The sequence below is a fragment of the Mobula hypostoma genome, chromosome 24 (assembly GCF_963921235.1).
Source record: "Mobula hypostoma chromosome 24, sMobHyp1.1, whole genome shotgun sequence".
Lineage (NCBI taxonomy): Eukaryota > Metazoa > Chordata > Chondrichthyes > Myliobatiformes > Myliobatidae > Mobula > Mobula hypostoma.
Window position 1 is genome coordinate 21627761 of NC_086120.1, and position 20416 is coordinate 21648176.

At 44.2% G+C, this 20416-nt stretch overlaps 1 protein-coding gene across 1 annotated transcript in view; it reads left to right on the forward strand.

The window, feature by feature from the left end:
* The window catches only part of LOC134337483 (dedicator of cytokinesis protein 8-like), a 244031-nt gene that overhangs the window by 101925 nt on the left and 121690 nt on the right, over positions 1–20416 (forward strand). The window lies entirely within an intron of this gene.

Here is a 20416-nt window from a genome sequence, read left to right on the forward strand (position 1 = left end):
GTTTTGTGTGTGCGTGCAGTACAGTGCAAAGACATAAAGATGCTATAACTTACAAAATTAAACAGTGTAAAAAGACAGGACTGACGAGGTATTGTCGGTGAACTCATAGACCATTCAGAAATTTGATGGCGGAGGGATGGATGTTGTTCCTGAACCATCAAGTGTGGGTCTTCAGGCTCCTGCATTCGCTCCCGGATGGTGTTGGTTTATTATTGTCAGATACAGTATATCAAGGAACGCTAACAAGCTTGTCCTGTCTACTGTTCAGACTAGGTTAGTCATTGCACAGTAGTACCAGGTAAAACAATAACAGAATGGAGTTTAACAGCCACAGAGATGGTGCCGTGCAGATTAAGGTGCAGAACCATAACAAGGTGGTGGTAGTACTATGATCACTCGACTCGAGTATGATGTTCTCCTAAGTATGTTGTCTATTGGTGGCTGTAGAGGCCGATCTAGGATTCACATACTGTATTCTACGGGTCTTCCAGACCGCACAGTCCTGCTCTCTTCGTCACTTGCTGAACTCCACGGGGCTTAATCCGGGATGCGATTATGCGGGCAGCGGGAAAATCATCCCTCGTGTGCTTCTTGATCTCGTCACTCGAGATTCAGTGTCACGCAACCGTACCACTTTAATCTGGCCCACGCCTTCATTAACCAGGTCCAACACTTACCTTTATTGGATCTTCCTCCTCCTTACACAAGGCAGTCCGTCCGTGGGGGTGTGGCCAGGGTGCGGTCGGGGTTAGTTGGGGTGATCTAGGATTCACATATTCTAAGGGTCTTCCAGACATCTCAGTCCTGCCCACTTCGTCACTTGCTGACCGCTACAGGACTCAATCTGGGACGTTAGGCTGGACACTTAATAAAGGATGCCTACGGGAGACTTTATTTAGCGTGGTGAGGCAGATGCACAGGCAGCCGCCACGTGCTTCTTGACAGATCGGAGTCAGGGTCCAATGGATGTTGGGATGGTGTCGTCAGATGGTACAGCACAGAAACAAGTCCTTTGGCACATGTGGTCCATGTCAAACCATTTATCTGCCTCCTCCCACCAACCTGCACTTGCATGATAGCCCTCCCTACCTCTCCCAACTATGGACTTATACAAATTTCTCTGAGATGTTGGGATTGGACCCACAACCACCACTTGCAAGACACCTGGGAACCCTTCACTGCTGCAGCCTTCCTCTGCTTTCAGTGCCTTTGTGATGGGTCATCATTCTTGCCAACTCCACCACTGAGGTCTTAGTTGGATTGTTCTTTGTTTGGAACCTCCTCCTAGACCTTACCACCATGGGTAGCCCTACCAGGAGGTAAGCAGCAGACTGTGAAACTCCAGGTGGCATCGCCCTCAGGATCATAGGAGCTCACAAGCCTCTCCACCCCGACAAGGTGACGAATCTCAGAGAAGCATAATGAAGTCAAGTAGATTATGAGGTCAAGAGTCCATCGTATTGTCCTAAGGAACCATTCAAAAGTCTTATAACAGCTGGGTAGAAGCTGTCCTTAAGCTTGATGGCACGTGCTTTTAGGCTTTAGACAGATGGTCCTGAGTTCAAAACCCAGCCGGGTCCCAGCCTGGGCAGTAGCAACATCTGCACAGAGGAAAGGCCTGGCAATCTACTTCTGTATCTTGCCATGAAAACCCTATGGACCCTAAGGTCCATGAGGTCACGAAGAGTCGGACTGGACTTAACAACTGAACAACCACAAATAATCTACCTGAGGGGAGGGGAGAGAATATCCAAGGTGGATAGGGTCTTTGTTTCTGCTGACTGCTTTACAGTGACTGTGAGAGGTATAGATGGAGTCCATGGAGGGGAGGTTGGTTTCCGTGATGTTCTGAGCTGTGTCCATGACTCTGTGCAGTTTCTTGCTGTCGTGGGCAGAGCAGTTGACGTTGAAAGCCATGGTGCATCCAGAGAGGACACTTTCTGTGATACATTAACAAAAATTGGTAAGGGACGACACAGACATGCCAAGTTTCTTTAGCCTCCTGAGGAAGTAGAGGTGTTACTGGGCTTTCTTGACCGTCGCCTCTACATAGTTGGACCAGCTCAGGATATTTGTGATATTTAAAGAGTTAGGAGAGGACTGAAGATTAAATTTGTTTTTGGTAAGGATCAGTATTTTATCAGCAATTTTTTTGACTTCGGAATGTTTTAAAATTTACTTCTGGATCTTGACAAAAACATGCCTCATTTAACAAACTGGAGTCCAGCAATGCGTTGTGAACACTTGCACATCAGTAGGCACATTGTAGACTGCATTTTCTGTGCTGTGGTGATGACTGTCAGACGTGTTCTTTATACAGTGGTGTATATAATTACTGCATGGTAGACATTAACAGGAGATTGAAAATGGATGGTGAGCTCTGAGCTAATAGCTCATTGTTTCAAGTCTCCCTCTAGTGATCTGGGCAAAATGTCAGTGTCTGACTGAGGAAATAGTGTCAAGATCTTGCCTGCCCCCAAGATTGCTTTAAACTGTTGCCTGGAATCAATTAAAACATTAAAGGCCAAAACCCATTGTCCAGGCTAATTTGAATGAATTTTGCTAAAGCAGATTTCTGGTCAATTTTCTCACACTTTTTGTAAGATTCTCTAGGACTGCATACATAACAAATTGGTCGTTCTTGGATGCATTTTACTGAATGTGCACTTCGAGACATCTGAAAAGTTCTATATAACTGTGAGTTTCTCTCCAGTGAGAGCATCTTCAATTGTGGCATCAATGCACAAAACTGAGGCCAAAAGGATTAACTATATTCCTTATATTTTATTTTTCCCATTTCTTTAGAATGGAAATAATAATTTTTTTAAAAAAACATATAATGTTAGAAAACATTGATAAGTTAAAATAATGTTTTATATTTTCCAAATGGTTAAGTTGCTGAATTATTAGTAATGTGTCTGACACTAAAGCATTTCTTCACTAACAAGACATTTTGTGAATCCATGTCTGACATAGAAAAAAGAATGGATGGGATGTTGAAATTTCCAGTTGGCCTCTGGTTGCTTTCTGTTTTAACATGCTGAGATCTGCATTAAGTATATTTGCCTGGTAGGATTTGGCAATGGATTTAAGGCTTCTAGCTTGTAAAGTGATAATTAGAATTAAAACCCACCAACCCCGAGCATAACACTTGATGTGGTGGTTCTGCATATATATTGTTAGCTATGTGATTTGTTCCCCTTCTCTTCCTTTCACCCGCATTCTCTTGGTTGCTCGGTTACCTTGGCAATGAACATTAAGTAAGGAAGCTTGACTTGGTTGAGTTCTTGTGTCATTTCCAAGGAAAGCAAAGGGTGGATTCTTCCCATAAATTGATACTCAACGCTGGTTACATGATCTTAGTTGGGTGGGGTGGGATGGTGTGTGGTAGGTGCTGATGGGATCGTCATCTATACTTTAGCCCTGGAGAAGGCAAATTCAGCCTGGACTTTAGTTAATTAGTAATATTTTGGTGTGTGTGTGTGTTTGTTTGTTTGTTTAGAGAGGGAGAGAATGATGAAAGACCAAAGAACTGTCTGATCCCCTTCCGTTGTCAACTATTCATGATCTGAGCAGCTGCATCAAAAATAGGCTTGTGGTACTGTGCTGATTTTCGGCTCCCACCTGCACTTCATAACAGTGCAGATCAAAAAAAAACAAGCAAAAATATTTCTTACATGGAGTACTTGAAGCGAGTAGTCTAGATTTATCTAAGGAAAGGGTGTGTGGAGGCAAAAGGAACATGATGATAAAGCTGAGCAAGTCTGGTAGAAGGAGCTTGCATGAAGCACTGGCAGATTAACTAAAAGAACTGTTTTTGTGTAATAAATTGCATTTGCTATTGTACTAAATAATACGCAGTTGCTTAGTGGTTAAAGGCGTGGTATTAATGTTTTTACAGACCAGTATTTTCCCTTTCCTAATGATCTACGAGCCCTCCAGATCAGTTGTTAACGAAATTTGGGGTCTTTCAATTGTGGCTGCTAAACATTTTCTGGGTCTGTCAGCTTGGTGCCTCTTTCTCCCTCTTTGCTGAATACTGTTGAAGCATCCAGCTCATTTGATTTCCACAAACTCCTTAAATGGCAGTGTGCAATCATGCTTCACAATCTTCAACTTCACGTCACAAAATGTTTCATCATTAAATGGTTCTGAGCATGGTGCCCTTTAGCCTAGTTCTGTCCACCCGCTGTCGGCAGTACCATTATTGGCACTTTCTCCCAGTCCCAGAGAGCACAGCTTGAATGTGTGATCTGAGGCATGTAATAGCTCAAAAATTAGACTAAGTACTGTATCAACATTTGTTTAATTATGAGGCGCTGAGCTAGAACTGGGAGCTTGCACTGTGGCTGGGGCTTCTTATCAGAACTGAAGGGTGTAGATATTTATTCTGTTCTGGAGTGAAATGGATTCTGTTCAGATGCTGTGGACAGCAGGAGGTTAGAGGTCATAAACCACATATAATTATGCCATCTCCTAGACTCTGTACCTCCCTGTAACTCATTCCTGCTTTTTCTTTGTTTGTGAATAGAATAGATATGACTGATTAAAGGAGTGGCTCTGAAATTGGCCTTTGCCAAGTAAATATTGTGTGTTTTTGTTTGGTCGAGATTTTCTATTTGTCTGACAGTGCAACCCCACTTTTAATTTCACCACCAAGTACAAGCTAGGTGGTAAAGCGCCTTATCCCCTCTCAACCCTTTGCTTTGTTAGCCTGTCCTCCTGCACAGGTGATGAGGGTGGAGGGGAGAGGATGCTCCCAGAGGAAGTTAGCTGGCGCGTTCTGTAAGTGTGAAGATGGGGTCTTTCTGATATTGTTCGGGACTACTTGGAAACTTCAGCTGGAGTTTGGAATGAAACAGTGGTGTTGACTCCCTCCATAAAGGCACACCCATTGGAACGTGGACCGTGTGCCAGAAAAACTTCCAGCACTTTCGCACATTTTAGTTGTGTGTTTTCTTTTTGGAAAGGAGAGCCTCCCGAGGAAGCTTTGATTTTTGCTGTTCCTGATCCAGAGCCTTCATTTCATGGAAGTGAGGGCTGATGTGTGGAATTGGTCATGGGTACCTGATAGTTGATATGGGCGTGAGGGCTGAAGTCTCTGTTTCTGTGCTCAATTACTTCTATGCTCGCTTTGACCGAGAGAACAAGGAGGTCAACCTCAAAGCGGATCTCCCACCTGGTGAACTGCCTCTCTCACTTTCCACCTGTGACGTTTGTGCCACCCTGAGCAGGGTGAATGTACGGAAGGCAGCTGGTCCGGATGGAATACCTGGCCGTGTGCTCAGAATCTGTGCAGGGCAGTTGGCCGGGGTCTTCACGGACATTTTTAATCTGTCCCTGGCCCAGGCAATTGTCCCCACAAGCTTCAAGATCGCCACCATCATGCCAGTGCCAAAGCATTCCACTGCCACGGGCCTGAGTGACTTCTACCCAGTTGCACTCACTCCCATCATTGCAAAGTGCTTTGAGAGTCTGGTTCTATCACATCTGAAATTCTGTCTGCCCACTACCCTGGACCTCCATCAATTTGCCTATCACACCAACAGGTCAACAGAGGACGCTATCTCCATGGCACTTCACTCTGCCCTGACCCAACTGGACAGCCCCAACTCTTACGTCAGAATGCTGTTCATTGACTTTAGTTCGGCATTCAATACTGTGATCCCCTCCAAGCTGATCGCCAAACTTTGCCAGCTTGATATCAGCTCATCCCTCTGCAATTGGACCTTGGACTTTCTGAATAACAGACCCCAATCAGTTAAGTTAGACAACCTCTCCTCCTCCACTCTCACCCTGAACACCGTCATGCCCCAAGGCTGTGTGCTGAGCCCTCTTCTGTACTCCCTTTTCACCTATGACTGTGTTCCTGTACATGGTTCTAACTTCATAATCAAGTTGGCAGACAAAACCACAGTGGTTGGCCTGATCAGAGGGGATGACGAGGCGGCCTACAGGGACGAGGTCCAGCACCTGGCCGCGTGGTGTGCTGATGACATCCTGGCCCTTAATCCCAGAAGACCAAGGAAATCATTTTGGACTTCAGGCATGCTAGGAGCCACACTCATGTCCCCATCTACATCAATGGAACTGTAGTGGAGTGCATATCAAGCTTCAAATTCCTTGGTGTCCACATTTCCGAGGATCTCACCTGGTCCCTGAACTCCGCCATCCTGATCAAAAAGGCGCAACAGACTTTACTGTTGTACCATTGAGAGCATACTCACCATCTGCATCTCAGTGTGGTATGGCAATTGTCCCGTATCGGACCGCAAAGCACTCCAGCGTGTGGTGAAAACTGCCCAGCGGATTATCGGCACCCAGTTGCCCACCATTGAGAACATCTACCATAAAAGCTGCCTGGGCAGGGCGAAAAGCATTATCAAGGATGCATCTCACCCTAACCATGGACTTTTTACTCTCCTCCCATCCAGTAGGCACTACAAGAGCCTCTGCTCCCGCACCAGCAGGCACAGGAAGAGCTTCTTCCCTGAGGCTGCGACACTGCTGAACCTCACATCACAGCACTAAGCAGTATTGCCTCCATATTGTACTGTCTCAGTACTTTTATATTTGTGTGCTGTAGCACTTGCCTTTTATTCACAGTTATTTTGTAAATAACACTATTCTTTGCATTTCTGGTTAGATGCTAGTTGCACTTCATTGGCTTTGTATCTGTACTCGGCACAATGACAATAAAGTTGAATCTAATCTAACCTAATAACCTTCAGTCTGTGACTCTCCTGATTGCAGGAGGTGGTAGCCAAACTTTGCTTTAACTCTACAGATCACATGTTTGGCTGGAAAGTGTCTGCTGAATTCTTGGAAAAAACATTTCCAGGGGCCTGGCCGGTTCCTGATATTCTGCCCCGAGAGCCAGAGGGAGAATATGGTTAGGTGGATCATCAGACATTAACTTTGGAACTGAATTCGGACTTAACAGAGTCACTCCCAACCCAATCAAATTTGCAGGTCGTCCCCACAAATGTATGGGACTGGCGCACCGTCACCTGTTCCACAGAGCACCGATGACGTGCCAGCTTCCTTCTTCATAATTCCTCTCACTCTCCTGCTGTAATGCCTGGACACATCCACCAGATAGGATTGTACAGTGGCATGAGGGAGAAGGAGAGTGGGCCTGGGAATCCTCAGCAAGAATATCTCTGCCCTTACCATTGGTGCGGTTGGTGGAAGACAAGGAAGATGCATACTCAATAGTTCAATGGCTCCATTTAATATCAGAGAATGTATACAGTATACAACCTGAAATTCTTACTCTTCACAGACATCCACAAAAACAGAAGAGAACCCCAAAGTATGAATGATAGTAAAACATTAGAGGTCGAAAGCCCCCCCCCGCCTCCTCCCACGCACAAGCAGCAGCAAAGCATCGACCCTCCCCTACGTACTTCAGCAGGAAGCATCAGTGCCCACCACCCACCAAGCAAGCTATGGCAAAGCCCCCCAAAAGAGACCATGTTCCGCTGTCCAACGAAAACTAATTGTTCGCCCAACAGTTCATCATGCCACAAGCTCTCTCTCCCTAACGAGCGACAGAAAGGTGTCGCCCCTTTTCCACGGCGAGAGGGGAGACCAACGAAACAGCTCACTGATTACGATGTTACAGTCTGCCGCGCTGCTTTTATCCGTTCTGCGACTCGAGAATCGGCAGCAAACTCTCCCCTGCCATCAAGAGAAAGCGAAAGAGAGAGAGCGATTCCCTGAGTACAGAGACCTCCGTCAGCTGACCCGCTGTTCGCGATGTTCCAATTCTCCCGCAACGCCTCAGTTGGCAGCATCGGCATGAAATCAGATCGTCCAGGTCCTCACCCCGAAGGCACTCGTCTTCCACTCAGCGAATAGGCTGTACGGATGATCCGTCTTGGCTGCTTATGACAACCCTCACCATCTCCAGCCAATCTGATTTACTCCATGTGATCAGGGAAGGGCTGAGCACACTGGATGTAGCAAAGGCCATAGGACCAGACCACATTACAGCTGTTGTGCTAAAAACCTGTGCTCCAGAACTAGCTGCAGCTTTGGCCAAGTTTATTTTTATTTTATTCAGGGAAATGGCACGGTAACAGACACCCAACTGAGTGAGCCTGCACCATCCCATTACACCCATGTAACCAATTAACTTACTAACCCAGATGTCTTTGGAAAGGGTGAGGAAACTAGAGCACCCGGAGGAAACCCGTGTGGTCACGGGGAAAACGTACAAACTCCTGACAAAACTGAACCCGGGTCACTGGCACTGTAATGGTGTTACACCATCCGCTCGGCTACCCTGCTGCCCCTCAGCTTGTTGCAGAGTGGTTGCAAAGCTGGCATCCCACAATGGGGAAAGCACCCCAGACAAGTCATTGTTGACTCATGTATAAGGATCTCCCCACAACCTCATGCTCCTACAGACTAATAATTTCCCCTGACAATTAAAGTCCACAACAAGATCTAGAAAACACAGACTACTTTTGACATCTCAGAGCCGACTCTCAGTGAAGGCAGATGTAATTGATGAAATTCAACGTCACTTTCAGTGTGCCAGCGCAGTTTTTGCCTGTCTGGGGTAAGTATGAATAGTTAAAGGCTTTAAACTACAATTCATTCTATAGTAGGCATCATTTCTTGTACCTCTCTTGTACGCTTCTGAAACATCAACTCCCTGCAACAGGTAACTCAAGGCTGTCTAGGAGTACCACTGACACTGTCTCTGCATGATCCTCCAAGACCCTCAAAACAGTGTTTGTTAGGGCATTTTGGGGGCTCGCACATATAGCAAGTAACGTCAGCAAATATCTTCAGCCACCAATCTTCTGATCTGAATATGGACTGTAGATTAAATTTAAACTGCAGCTCTGGACAGTGGGATCCTAGACCTGTGAAATTAGCAGTTAACTGAAGGTCTAGATAGTGTTGATTAAAATTGTCTGGAGTGTGGGTGCGAAGGGAGGGGGTGTGAGAGTTATGTGTGGTTCAAAGGAAGCATTGTAGATACATTGTAAATATAGAATTGTCCTTTGATCTATGGCATGTAGTGTTGGGTCGAGCAGGCCTCTTCCTCTGAAAGGGTCTCAATATGATGCCTGCTCTGTCTCATTTTATTGAATAAAAGACGGCTTCACATTGACCAGCTACATCTCTCCGGTGACTTCGTTCACATGACAACAGTGTGTCCTTTCTCAGGCCAACATACCCTTCAATGAGGCTCAAATTACCCTCAAGTAATTTTGATGGCCCATGTCATGCTGTACACATGAAATAGACACTCCATTCCAAACTCCCTCTGACTAAAACATTACCAGGCTGTCAGAGAACATGATTCAAATATATGTGTAAAACCTCCCTGAAAGGTGTTAAGTCCCCACTGACATAGAAATTCCTTTCCGTGACCACTCAGAATGGAGAAGGAACATTCTGGATGGTGCCGTGAGCCTTGAGTCACTTCACTGGGAGCACACGGAAGCTCAGTAAGAATGATGAAAGGGGCATAACTTCTCCCAGACTATCCACCTGCCTGCTACCTCCGGCCCTAATGTAGATCAAAACGCTAGAGATGCTTGAGGCCTGAAATAAAGCAAAATAGAAAATCCTGTAAATGCTCAGCTGGTTAAGCAGCATCTGTGGAAAGAGAAAAAGAGTTAATGTTTGTTGAAGAGGTTTCAGCTTCGCTTGTAAACTCCGTTTCTCTCTTCAAAAATACTGCTTAACCCACTGAGGTTTTCCAGTACTTTTCCAGCTTCTCTTCCTACTTTGGCAAAGTCTATGAGTTGCTCCTTGGACTCGTAGTCATCAGAACTGAAAAATAAACATGCCATCCTGGAGCCGTCTCAATAGAAGCAGCTGTCGTGAGACCAGCTCTGCTCTGCTTGCCTCCAGAGCTTTGGGGCTGGCTTTGGTCTCTGTTGGGTGTGTTTACTCCTTGGGCTAGATCTAGTCTCTCTAAACATGTGACTGTACAAAACCCACACTATCACGCGGTACAAAGTCTGAGCCTGGGAAATCCAGCTTGACAGTAGAAGATTAACCAAGAAGTGGTCCGGTCCCTAACGTCACACTGATGTAGTAACTTGCTGTCTATTCAAGTACATACAGTAAGTCATGGATACAATAGGTGCTGACACAAACTACTTTATCAGATCATGAATAAAAATATCTGATTTGATCTACTGAATGGGCTCATTCTTCACTGCACTGGCATCCCTTCCCCTACTTTCCATTTCATCATGATCCACATAATGGTTGCAACAGATGTAAGTTAAAACAAGTGGAAAATAGTGACTTTCATAGTATCCATCCTCTACCTCCCAGACACAAACACTAACACAGTAACCTAACTCCCCATTATTCTGAAACCCTTTTCCAATATTATTTAAGTTTCCTCAGCTAGGAATTCACGACTGGCTCAATTACAAATCGATAGTCTGGCTCTAGGGCCTCCAGATCAATATTCTATCTGATTCTCCCCTTTCACCCTGTGCATCTCATGACCTCACATGAAAAATAGGATAGGGTATTGACCAATATGCATTTTAATAGGGAAATATGCATAGATTAAGCAAACAGGTTGTGTGTTAGCAGCTTTGCCAAATTGGATTGAACCCTTCACATTTCTTTGCTATGTAATGTTCATGTGCCTCCAGAAGCTAAACTGTGAAGTGGACTTGAAATCCTGACGTAGAGCTGGGAGTGTTGACCATTTGTCAATGGAACTAGGTTAGGAAATTCACCACACAACTCATAATTAATCGAAATTCACACTTCATTGTCTCTGCACAAACAACAATGTAACTCTTGACCCTGCCCCAATAACTTAGAACATGAATTCTGCTGTTCTCTCTGTACCAATGCTCACTTAGACCACTTGTCCAGTTTATAACAGTGAAATAGGGGGTCTCCATTGAATAGATGATTGATCCTTTCTTGAGAGAGTTATCACTGATAGCATACTTGAAGTGTCCACTTTTATACTCGTTCCTTACCAATTCAAATATTGCATTCCAGTGTCATTGGCTGTATGTCATCTGGTTGACCTTTAACACTGTTTTATTGGCTCTGCTCCAGGCCAGCATCCATTTATTGCCCTCTTCCCATCAAGTGACAATCGGTGAGTTATGGCTCTCTATTCTCTTCAGTAACCAGCTCAAATCACTCCAGGCAGGCACCAACCCCGCCATTCACAAACCTGCATGTTATGTTATATCAAAGAACACCTCACAAGTAACATCTCATTTGAATTATCTCCAGTCCAGCAAGTAACACCTCATCCGAATTATCTCCAGTCCAGCAGATTACCTGAAACATCATTGTGTCTACTTTATGACACAGAAAGCAAAGCAACTCCAACTTACAAAATGGAGGATGTGAAACAGTTCCACAAAATGGTATCCTTCATCTCCAAGCACATGACAGGAACAAAGAGAATTGATCTGTCTGATTCCACTGTCCTTGACCCATTCAAATTCAACATCTTCTTCCATATTTGAAATCCACCATGGCCAACAGGAGGAAGAAAGGAGAAAAAGCTGGTTGCGTATAGTGGACAACACACATCAAAGTTGCTGGTGAACGCAGCAGGCCAAGCAGCATCTATAGGAAGAGGCGCAGTCGACGTTTCAGGCCGAGACCCTTCGTCAGGACTAACTGAAGGACGAAGGGTCTCGGCCTGAAACGTCGACTGCGCCTCTTCCTATAGATGCTGCTTGGCCTGCTGCGTTCACCAGCAACTTTGATGTGTGTTGCTTGAATTTCCAGCATCTGCAGAATTCCTGTTGTTTGCGTATAGTGGACAGATAGGTTTAATGTTAGGAAGCCCAAGAGATCAGAAGCGTCTTTACTTTTAGTTGGGTGACGATTTAAAAATAGATATTAGAATAGGAATGCAGGATGGGCAGTTCATGTAACAACTCAATTTTTATTCTTTAAGCAAGGTCATTTGCGGTGAATTGATATTGCATGTGTAATGTGAGGCCCAATTATGTCCCTTTTCTGATTGACACCAAACTTGCAGCAAGTAAGAAGCCTGAGAGCATGTTGGGAGTTGCATTTGTATGATGGCAAAAAACCGGGGAGTTGCAATGGGTTTGGTGACTATTCAACACTTCAAACTCCTGTTGATCAAAATTATATTCATTTAAATGTTGAGAACAAAGTTTCTTGCAAGCTGCAGACTTCGATATCAGGAATCCCTCTGGGCTTTCTCCCATTCTGTTGTCATCAATTCAGTGGAAACACGGGTAATTAGGTTTTCTCCAAAACTCTGGCCAAATTACAGCTGCAGACACCCTGGAGAAATACTCAGCTCTTATATTTTTTTATATCTGGGAGATAACTTTGCTGTATCTGACCAAATTACAGGGACAGAAATTCTGGGGAATACCCAGAATTGTTATATTTGAGAGAGAGTTTTGCTGTCCCATTTATTCAGTCATTTTTAGAACTCACCCCGAAACAGGGCAGTTAAACTTGTAGCCAAGCAGGAGCCTGTCTGGAATCCAAACTGCAGTGAGACTGCAGTCTGGGGCTGCCACAGTGCAAATGCATCTTAATTAGTCTAAATGAATGTCATAAATAAAATCAGTTAATAGTCCAGTTGTATTAATTTCATTCGCACAACATGTAACTTATGTCTAACTGATTTATTTAAAGATTTCTGTTTGGTTTATAAAGCAAAGTTGAAGTTTCGAGAGAATCTGGCATTTTGCCAAATTCCCCTGAGCTGTGGCAGTGTAGGAAGAGAAATCAGGGCTGTGTACCCGTGCAAGTGTGGAAGAGCACATGGCTCTGGATGTGTTCTGTTTGAAAATGCCTCACTATGTGTCAGGCAACTAGGCTGAAAGTTGAGACGCAAACTGTTGTCAGCTTAAACGATTAAAGATAGCCTGGTTCGAAGCTGTATAGAACGCAGAGTAAGAGGCTCCACAGTGTTCAGTACTAACACGGGGCATGGCTTTAAGAGCTGTTCAATTATGTTATCCTGTTGATGGATAACTGGGGAAAGCCAGTCTGTAGAAGTACCGGAAAAATTCAGCACCAGAAAGAAGAAAAATAATATTAATATTTTAGCTCAGTAAGTTTTATCAGAACAAAACATCACATTTCCTTTACCTCATTTAAGTGTTGAACTGAGTGAGTGAGTGAGCGAGGGGACAGGATTACAATCCGCACCAGTTAATATAAAGAACTGGCTTTTGTTTGTTCTTTCTGCAGGTCACAACTTAATAGTAAAATTAGAATAGGAAACCACTGTGGGTTACTTTCTCGTAGAAGGGAAACTGTTGCATCCATTTACTTTAGCCTTCCAATGTTTTAACGTGAGCCAAATGCCCTTTAAATGAATATAGTTGCTTCCATTCATTATAGTGTGTAAAAAGGTGTTTGAACCTGCTTGCATTTAGCTAGTTTGAATCATGGTCCTTCATTCTATGCAGGTAATGAGTAATAATTCAAAGTGAGACATTACTCAGGATTAACCATTTCCATTTTATTTGCAATCTAATGTATGTTCGTAGTGTATCTTCTTTCAACCCTTCTGAGGTTGTAGATGTTTTTTTCATAATTCTCTTTCATTAGTGGATGAAGGATCTTAACAATTAAGGGAGTTTGGGCAACACTCACAACACGCTGGAGGAACTCAGCAGGTCAGGCAGCATCCGTGGAAACGATCAGTCAATGTTTCGGGCTGGAACCCTTCGTCAGGACTGAAGAGGGAAGGGGCAGAGGCCCTATAAAGAAGGTGGGGGGAGGGTGGGAAGGAGAAGGCTGGCAGGTTCCAGGTGAAAAACCAGGGGTGGGGGAGGGGATAGGCAGGAAAGGTGAAGAAGGAATAAGGGAAAGCACAATGGGTAGTAGAAGGAGATGGAACCATGAGGGAGGTAGTAGGCAGTTGGGGGAGGGGGCAGAGTGAAACTGGGATAGGGGAAGGGGGGGGAGGGAATTACCAGAAGTTGGAGAATTCGACGTTCATACCAAGGGGCTGGAGACTACCCAGATGGTATATGTTGACTGATTGTTTCTACGGATGCTGCCCGACCTGCTGAGTTCCTCCAGCGTGTGAGTGTTGCTTTGACCCCAGCATCTGCAGAGTATTTTGTGTTTAAGGGAGTTTGGGATGTCAGGGGAAGTTGTCTCAAGAAATTGAGTGAAGTCTGGAGAACATAGTGTCGTTACCCTCAGCAAATAGTGTAGTATCTGTGTTGAATCTTGTGGGTTTTCTTTGAGATCTGTTGCAACATAAAACAACTGAAGTTAAGACAGTACAGAGGACAAGTGATTTTCAACCAGACAGAGGCATAGGAAGATTGGTTGAAACAGTCCAACTCTGTCCTGGAGCTAAGTGGGTCGTACCGATCTGTAGCGGCTGCTGTGCCAAGAGTGGACTGATGGACTTTACAGTACAAGCAGTAACCATTTACCTTGGCTCTTTAAAAGAGGAAGTCAATAAGCCTCATTCACGTGCTGTTCTTCAAATTACTCTATTTTGAATTTTTATCTGCATTCCTTTTGAAAGTAATGTTGATATTTTCCTTGCAGCAATGTTCCTGCTGCCCAAGACACAACACTTGGTGATTTTTCTTTGAAACCACCGCTTCTATTTCCTACCCTTTGCCCTTTTGTTAAATTCAGCTCTTTACTATTTTTTTCACATCAATTGTTTTTGAAAGAAGTCAGTTTTGTCTGGGGAAATACTAGCTTGTGATTTTGAGAATAAACAGGCATGAAAATGAACCCTGGTGGGGTTTTCCCTGATTATTATGACTGGCTTTAGATTTAGAAGAAAACACCTATGTCACAGACACGCACACACAATGCTGGAGGAACTCAGCAGGCCAGGCAGCATCTGTGGAAAAGAGTACAGTCGACGTTTCGGGCCGAAGGGTCTCAGCCCAAAATGTGGACTGTGCTTTTTCCCACAGATGCTGCCTGGCCTGCTGTGTCCCTCCAGCACTTGTGTGTGTTGCTTGGATTTCCAACAGCTGCAGATTTTCTCTTGTTTGTGATCAGATTACTACATATGTCACAGAAGAGCTTCTGTATATGTGGTTCATTTTGTGGTGCATTTTCCTCTACTTTAGACATTTCCCCCCTTGAATTACATATCAAGATTCAATGGGTATTAAGTGATTAGGCTTTAAACTATTTGTCATTTGCCCATTTTATTTTGTCAGACTACAGGTCACATTACCTGGTAAAACACAAAACCTCATACTCTGAGGTAGTTCACAATACAGGTCATGTTACCTGGTAATGCACATAACCTCACACCCTGAGGTAGTTCACAATACAGGTCACATTACCTGGTAATGCACATAACCTCATACTCTGAGGTAGTTCACAATACAGGTCACATTACCTGGTAATGCACATAACCTCATACTCTGAGGTAGTTCACAATACAGGTCATGTTACCTGGTAATGCACATAACCTCATACCCTGAGGTAGTTCACAACAGCTCCAGATTACGTAAGAACAAAACAGAAGCTGAATCTTCCGCAGAGATGGAGGACACAAGAGCAGGCACTTTGAGCTGTTGAGTGTTTTCAGCTGTAGATCAGTACAGTATTCATAGTCTCAGGACACTGAAGCAGGGCAATTATGATCTGCAATGTAAACAAAGAGCTCTTTCTAGAAATCATTTCCTGACAAACAGAGAATAGTTTCCAGGGAAGAGCTTTCTATTTACATTGTAGACCCCCATTAATCTTCCCTCTGTCCACAGTGGCTGCTGCGTCTAATCAGTGATAATCATTCACTCTAGTTCTTTCAAAGATTCATCCAGTAACTCTATTCATAGCTTGCATTTCCAGCATCTGCAGATTTTCTTGTGTTTATTTTTTTTTTGCTTTGAATATTTACCTACATTCTCTTTGAAAGTGATATTGGTATTTTTCTTATAGATAGATAGATAGATATACTTAATTTATCCGGAGGGAAATTGGGTTTCGTTACGGCCGCACCAATCAAGAATAGAGCATAAATATAGCAATACAAAAACCACAAACAATCAAACAACAAAATGCAAACTATGCCAGATGGAAGATAAGTCCAGGACCAGCCTATTGGCTCAGGGTGTCTGACCCTCCACGGGAGGAGCTGCAAGTTCGATGGCCACAGGCAGGAACAACCTCCCGTGCCGCACAGTGTTGTATCTCGGTGGAATGTGGCCGAAGTCCAACAGTAAAGAGTTCAATATCCGGTCTACAAACACGTTCCTCGATCGTAATATGACCCGGATTGCACCATCTGTTGTTAACCAGAACAGTAAGCACCCAACTCCTTTATGCTTACCGCTCTCAGTGCACTTCCGGTCAGCCCGAATGGTCTGGAAGCCGTCCATGGAGAAGTTTTGATTGGGTATGTCCTCGTGCAGCCCCGTTCCAGTGAAACACATAACACTGCACTCCCGAAATGTTCTCTGACGCCTGGCTAGCGCTGTGAACTCGTCCATTTTATTACCCACCGAACTCCTCTTCTCCATAAGTCTCTGCTGTATCGACCCGGTCCTCTTTCCTCGCCTTTGTGATCCCCCTCTGCATCCGCTGTATGTTTTCCTCCAGATTTCAGGGGTGTCCGCTGCTCTGCTCGCTAAACCGGCTGGCATAAGCGCAAGCAGCTGGTCCCTGGAATAAACAATGCGACCATGCTTCTGTCCCGCGTGTCGGGATGTAACTATTTCCAGCGCTAAAAACCCAAATAAAACTCTCTCTACCAGCATGTTAGAGAGGGTGTAGCTTCGACGTGTTACCGTGAAAAAAAATACAAAAAATAATGTAAGTTAAAAAGTAAGAATCCGATCGGAACGGCTGTAACAGGCTGCATGCACGACTGGTGCATGCGCACTTATATTAATGTTATTCATATCCAAATTGAACCTTTTCAGTCATTCAGAATCAGGTGTATTATTACTGATGTCTATCATGAAACTTATTGTTCTTAAGCAGGACTCTTTAAAGAGGCACCTCCTCTTTGCTCTTACAGTAACTTAAGCTCTTCACTCATTGACTTGTTGACTCATTGAATAGTTTTTCCCTCTCACTTTTCCAGAGGTTGGCTTTTTAAGTACCTCCAAGTCCTGATGGTCTTATATGGCAGGTGTATGGGGTTGAGTGGGGTCTGTGATCAGCCATGATGAAATGGCAGGGCAGACTCAGGCATCTGATATCTTATGGACTTTATGGTCTTAGAAGATGCTGAAATGTGGAATCAGAAAGCTCTGCAGAATGGATTTGCTTTAATTGCTGGAAGGCACTTTCAACTCTGGGTATAGGGTGACTGATAGTCACCTCACTTCCAGTCACTGATGAGCAGCTCCATCTAATTGTTTTCCAACTTTTAGGAGTTGGCATTGATAACTAACTTAATGTCCTAATAATCATGAAATCTATACTCTTATGTTAGGACAGTCTTTTGTTATAGATTACATGTTCCTACAAGTGAAACAGCTCCCAAGTGTTAACCGGACAAGTAGATATAGACTCAGATAGCCAGCTGCTCGGCTGTGAGGGATTGGCAGCTGAGCAACAGGTCGTAGTGACTCCCTGCAGTATGTCAAGACAGACGTTTAGAGATCTGATTGAGTTTATACACACCTTGTGTACTGATTCATTTGTTATCACATTCCAGCTACACCTTCCACCGCTTTCTCTCTCCAACCCGTTCACTCACCCCAAGTGAATGTATTATCGGTTCTGTCACAAACTCACACACACGTCTGCAAAGCTAAACACACATGCACGCGCCAGGATAGTGACAGCTGCTCTTGAGTTAAGGGTCATTGTTGTCCAAGGGCCGGGGGTCTTCATGGAGCCCCCGCTTTATGCACCTTATGTTTGAATACAGGAAACTGAAAACTGGCTGAGTTGCTACCTCGACGCTCAACCCAGTTTGGATGGAAAGCGTGCAAGGAGCCAGTTGGATTCGAACCCAGGACCACTCGCTTTAAAATCCGGTGTGGATGCCACTACACCACCAGCCAACTAATACACTTATGGGCCATGATTAATCCCTACCCACTTCACATTGTGGATGCCTTGGTCACTTCCCTAAACACAGAGATTTGTCTCATGTTTCCCTCTCCTGTCTACCTCTTAGTCAGCTGCCATCCCCCCCCCCATGTAACTCATTAACATGAGTCATATTTATGGCTACACTTTACTGTTACATCCATAGAGAGTTTCTCATAGGTACTACTATGAATAGTTTACTGTAATCCCCTGTCAGCTGGAAAAAGACAGGCAAGGCAACAACCAACTTCTGCACAGCAGTATGTACAAAGGAATCTGATCATGTCCCAGGAAATACAGAACTATGCAAAAGTCTTAGGCGCAGGTATAAGGCTAGGGTGCCTAAGACTTTTGCACGGTGCTCTAGTAATTTTATGTACTGTACTGTACTGTTGCTGCAAACAAAAAATCAACTTTCATGACATCTGTGAGAGATGATAAGCCTGGGTCTCTAATGTGGACTGTGAGTGGGAAGGGGGCAGGGAGAGGGGATTCATGGTTTGGGAAAAGGGAAGGGAAAGGAGACGGAGCAGGAAACACCACAGAGACATTCTATAGTGGTCAATAAACCAATTGTTTGGAAACAAATGACCCTGCCTGGTGTCTCAGGGCTGGGTGTGTCTGCACCTGCGACACCCCCAGCCCCTGGCACCCCTTCTCTGCCATTTGGCCCACATTCCTCCTGTGGTGCTCCATCCTCACTATTCCCAACGTCCTTTACTTCCGCCAAATTTACAAACTCACTCTCTGCTCCACATTGACAAATACAGTACCATGCAAAAGTCTTAATCACTCCAGCTGTATATACGTGTGTGTGTGCGCGCGCGCGCCTGAGACTTTTGCAATCAGTACTGTATATGGTGACGGTATGTAGTATGCAGGTTATTGCATGTCTCCAGGGTGTCATTTTGAGACCAGCTGAGACGGTGGACAAGACAATGCAGATCTTGAGATCACTTCTTTGGCTGTGGATTTATCCAGCGATGTGACAGTGAATATGATTGGCCTTTATCACAGAACGTAGAACACACCAGCACAGTACAGGCCCTTCGGCCCACAATGTTTTGCCAACCTTTTAACCTACTCAAAGATCAATCTAACCCTTCCTTCCACCATAGCCCTCCGTTTTACCTTCATCTGTGTGCTTAATCTAAGAGTTGCTTAAATGTCCCTAATGTATCTGTCTCTACCACCATCTCCAGCAGTGCATTCCAGACACTTAACATTCTCTGTGTAAAAACGCTTACCTCTGTCATGCCCCCTATACTTTCCTCCAATCACCTTAAAATTATGCCCCCTAGTTTTAGCCATATCCTCCCTGGGGAAAAGTCCCTGGCTATCCACCCAATCTATGCCTCTTAAAATTTACTATGTTGCCTGTCATCCTCCTTCACTCCAAAGAGTAAAGCCCCAGCTCGCTCAGCCTGTTTTCATAAGAATCTCTATTTCAGGCAGCACCCTGGTAAATCTCCTTTGCACCCACTCTGAAGCTTCCACATCCTTCCAATCATGAGGAGACCAGAACTAAACACAGTATTCTAAATGTGGTTTAACCAGAGTTTTATGGAGCTGCAACATTACCTCACGGCTTTTGAACTCAATGCTCTGACTAATGACGACCATCACTCCATATACCTTCTTAACAATCCTCTCAACTTGCACAGCAACTTCAAAGGATCGATAGACATAGAACCCAAGATCTCTCTGTTCCTCCACGCTGCCAAGAATCCTGCCATTAACTCTACATTTTGCCTTCAAATTCGACCTTCCAAAGTGAATCACTTCACATTTCTCTGGGTTGAGCTCCATGCCTATGACTTGTATTAATCCTTGAAAAACTTGTCATTTCTGTTTTTGAATCACGCCACCAAGACCTTCTTGAGTTGGGTCTCCCCTTGACCCAGTTTAGGACATGGCAGATTTCTTAATAAATTCATGTTTTAATGTCAATTGCTATTTTTAACTGAGAAGTGCTCAAAATAGCAGTGCCTGTCAACATGTTCAACAAGAATGAACAAGGGCTGAATAGCTTTAGAGCAGTTATGAATAATGAGCCATTTACAGTCAATGAAAGAAACATAACCAAGAGTCAGTAACAGAGGAAATACATGACAGGAAAGTGTTTTTTTATTGTGAATTTAGCTTTGACAAAAATGCATTGGTTGAAATGATGAGGGAAACAGATTGATCAATAACTTTCTAAAGGGAATTGAAAGGAGTCAATTTGAAGAACAGTGAGGAAAATGTGGGAGATGGCCTTTCAAATGACTTTCACAGGTACCTTATGTCTTATATGGTGCAATTGAAATCGAACTGGTCAATTTACAAATTTTGTGTCGTTTTCAGTGGACTTTCAATAGATACTGGTTACCGGGAGAACTGTTGACAAGGTCAAAGTGGCATTCTTGGTTTG